The sequence below is a fragment of the Coregonus lavaretus genome, assembly GCF_964263955.1.
Source record: "Coregonus lavaretus genome assembly, chromosome: 27".
Classification (NCBI taxonomy): Eukaryota; Metazoa; Chordata; class Actinopteri; order Salmoniformes; family Salmonidae; genus Coregonus; species Coregonus lavaretus.
In genome coordinates this window covers 36,627,723-36,631,974 of record NC_140014.1, presented here as the reverse complement: position 1 = coordinate 36,631,974, position 4,252 = coordinate 36,627,723, and positions in this window count along the sequence as shown.

The following is a 4,252-nucleotide window of genomic DNA, read 5'->3' as shown; positions in this document are numbered from 1 at the left end:
CAATAAATATATAATGTTCGCATTCAACGCTGCGCCTTGGTCTCTCCATGACGATCGTGACAGAAGAAACCACCTAAACCAGACCAAGCAGCGTGTCCAGGAGCCATCGCTGGCAGATCTCCGTGGCAGCCTCGACTGGGTCAAGGCTAGTGAGGAGCAGAGAGGGTGGACTTGGGACCAGTTGAGGAGGAGCTTCGACTGGGTCAAGCCCATTGAGGAGCTGAATGGCGAGAGTTGGAGACAGAGGAGCGAGAGTTGGGCGAGAACGATGGAGGCCTGGCCCACGGGGAGGAGAGACCCCCAGAACATTTTTAGGGGGGGGCTCACGACGTCGGGGCAGCAGGAGGCCACGATAGAGCGGTCCAGCGGGTTGGCAGAGGAGGCCGCCAGGTTACGGGAGTCACTGGTCACCAGGGGGAAGGAGGTTGTAGAGGCACGGCGAGAGGTACTGGCGTGTGTTGCCAGTCCGGTCCGGCCTGTTCCTGATCCCCAAGTAGGGCCAGTGGTGTGTGTTCCCAGTACGGTCCGGCCTGTTCCTGCCACTCCCACCAAGTCAGTGGTGCGTTTCGTCAGCCCGGCGCGGCCCGTTCCTGCTCCCCGCACCAAGTCAGAGGTGCGCGTCGTCAGCCCGGTCCGGCCCATTCCTGCTCCCCGCACCAAGTCAGAGGTGCGCGTCGTCAGCCCGGTCCGGCCCATTCCTGCTCCCCGCACCAAGTCAGTGGTGCGCGTCGTCAGCCCGGTCCGGCCCATTCCTGCTCCCCGCACCAAGTCAGGGGTGCGCTTCGTCAGCCCGGTCCGGCCCATTCCTGCTCCCCGCACCAAGGCAGTGGTGCGCTTCGTCAGCCCGGCTCGGCCCGTTCCTGCTCCCCGCACCAAGTCAGTGGTGTGCTTCGTCAGCCCAGTCCGGCCTGTCCCTGCTCCACGCACCAAGCCTACGGTGTGCGTCGTCAGCCTGGTAAGGCCCGCTCCTCCTCCACGCACCAAGCCAGGGGTGCGCGTCGTCAGTCCAGCACAACCCGTGCCTGGGTCATGTCCGGAGCCGGATCCGCCGCCTAGGCGGAGTGCCCACCCGGTCCCTCCCCTGTGGGATTTAGTTGGCGCGGTCGGAGTCCGCGCCTTTAGGGGGGGTACTGTCACGCCCTGGCTCTGGGGACAATGTTATGTTGAGCCAGGGTGTGTAATTCTATGTTTGATTTTCTATGTTGGTCTGAGTGACTCCCAATCAGAGGCAACGAGTGTCAGCTGGTTGTCTCTGATTGGGAGCCATATTTAACTGTCTGTCTTTCACGTTGTGTTTGTGGTTTCTTGTTCCGTGTTGGTTGATTTATGTAACCAGGGACGTCTCGTTTCGTTTTTGTTGTGTTGATCGTGTGATCATCATTCAATAAATATATAATGTTCGCATTCAACGCTGCGCCTTGGTCTCTCCATGACGATCGTGACAATGAGAGAGGCCTGTAATTTTCCTCATAGGTACACGTCAACTATGACAGACAAATTGAGAAGAAAAAAATCCAGAAAATCACATTGTAGGATTTTTAATGAATTTATTTGCAAATTATGGTGGAAAATAAGTATTTGGTCACCTACAAACAAGCAAGATTTCTGGCTCTCACAGACCTGTAACTTCTTCTTTAAGAGGCTCCTCTGTCCTCCACTCATTACCTGTATTAATGGCACCTGTTTGAACTTGTTATCAGTATAAAAGACACCTGTCCACAACCTCAAACAGTCACACTCCAAACTCCACTATGGCCAAGACCAAAGAGCTGTCAAAGGACACCAGAAACAAAATTGTAGACCTGCACCAGGCTGGGAAGACTGAATCTGCAATAGGTAAGCAGCTTGGTTTGAAGAAATCAACTGTGGGAGCAATTATTAGGAAATGGAAGACATACAAGACCACTGATAATCTCCCTCGATCTGGGGCTCCACGCAAGATCTCACCCCGTGGGGTCAAAATGATCACACGGTGAGCAAAAATCCCAGAACCACACGGGGGGACCTAGTGAATGACCTGCAGAGAGCTGGGACCAAAGTAACAAAGCCTACCATCAGTAACACACTACGCTGCCAGGGACTCAAATCCTGCAGTGCCAGACGTGTCCCCCTGCTTAAGCCAGTACATGTCCAGGCCCGTCTGAAGTTTGCTAGAGTGCATTTGGATGATCCAGAAGAGGATTGGGAGAATGTCATATGGTCAGATGAAACCAAAATATCACTTTTTGGTAAAAACTTAACTCGTCTTGTTTGGAGGACAAAGAATGCTGAGTTGCATCCAAAGAACACCATACCTACTGTGAAGCATGGGGGTGGAAACATCATGCTTTGGGGCTGTTTTTCTGCAAAGGGACCAGGACGACTGATCCGTGTAAAGGAAAGAATGAATGGGGCCATGTATCGTGAGATTTTGAGTGAAAACCTCCTTCCATCAGCAAGGGCATTGAAGATGAAACGTGGCTGGGTCTTTCAGCATGACAATGATCCCAAACACACCGCCCGGGCAACAAGGAGTGGCTTCGTAAGAAGCATTTCAAGGTCCTGGAGTGGCCTAGCCAGTCTCCAGATCTCAACCCCATAGAAAATCTTTGGAGGGAGTTGAAAGTCTGTGTTGCCCAGCGACAGCCCCAAAACATCACTGCTCTAGAGGAGATCTGCATGGAGGAATGGGCCAAAATACCAGCAACAGTGTGTGAAAACCTTGTGAAGACTTACAGAAAACATTTGACCTGTGTCATTGCCAACAAAGGGTATATAACAAAGTATTGAGAAACTTTTGTTATTGACCAAATACTTATTTTCCATCATAATTTGCAAATAAATTCATTAAAAATCCTACAATGTGATTTTCTGGATTGTTTTTCCTCATTTTGTCTGTCATAGTTGACGTGTACCTATGATGAAAATTACAGGCCTCTCTCATCTTTTTAAGTGGGAGAACTTGCACAATTGATGGCTGACTAAATACTTTTTTCCCCACTGTATATACACATACTAATCAGGGGGAATGGGAACCAGGTGTGCGTAATGAGACAAGACAGTCTGGGGTTGTTGGTAATGAACCAGATCAGTGACGCCTAGAAGGCCGGTGACGTAGACCTCCGGAGCTGGTGAACGGAATGAGCAGCAGTACCGGGGGGATCCGTGACACAATCCTTGGACAAACTGACAACATTATATATAAAGACTCAATTATGGTACCCAAAGCGCAAATACATCTGTCTGTGAAGTGGAAAAAGTTAAAAAACTCTGGCCTTCATGTTTAGAGTCTGTATGGTAATGAGTCTTTATTTCTCCACTTCAGGAGTTGTCTTGAGAGAGTGAAAAGTATAGGGTTGCTTTCCTGTGCATCTACTTCATACCGTGAAATCACAGTAGCACTTCAGTTACCAGATGCTAGAACTAGAACCATACTGTATGAACCATACTAACAACTCAAAAACGACTTACAACGAAAATAAATAGTTTTGCAGTAAAGAGATTCTTTCAAACCGATGAGGAGTTGAAACGTGCTGGAAAAGGTGTGCGTGTTTATTACAGAGCCGTTAGAATTGGCCGGGTCCACTTCTTTTATATGAATTCCATGACTCAGTGACTCTGAGTGCGTCAGATAACGTCTTAAAGAATTCTGTGGGACGCTGGAGGAAAGGAAATAAACCTCCTTTCATTCCGATGGTTTTGTGTTTTCCCCGTTAAAGTCTGTTTTACTGAGGGGAAGTTGAGAAATATCCTGCCATAAAGCAGTGAAGTTAAAAAGCACAGCCTTTTAACCTCAGTCGACCTGCTGTTGTAATCTTGCTGAGTTGTGGAGTTCAGGAGGCCTCAAGCTCTTTCTTACTCAACAGTGCAGCTGGCCCTGACGCTCTCTCACTAGAACAATGCCATAGCACATAGGATGGTAATGTGGTAGAACAGTAGGCTTCTTAGCGAGTGATCCAAACAGATGTGTGGCCCCACACACCACCTCATTCTACACACAACTGAGAGGCCTTATATGAGATTTCCACTTTGAACACTCATCTGCATTTCTGCATGTTATCCAGTATGAGTAGGGTCTACAGTATACACTGAGTGCACAAAACATTAGGATTCTAGACTATAGGAACACCGCAGTCTTCACTTCCAGAGCGTGATGTCAAATGAGAAGTGTCACCATGACTACCATGGTGGCAGTTAAAGAGCGACTGCCCCCTGAAAAGCAACTTCTCGTTTTGAAAACAGCTTATGTCGCATCGATAAAGAGTCTATTGTC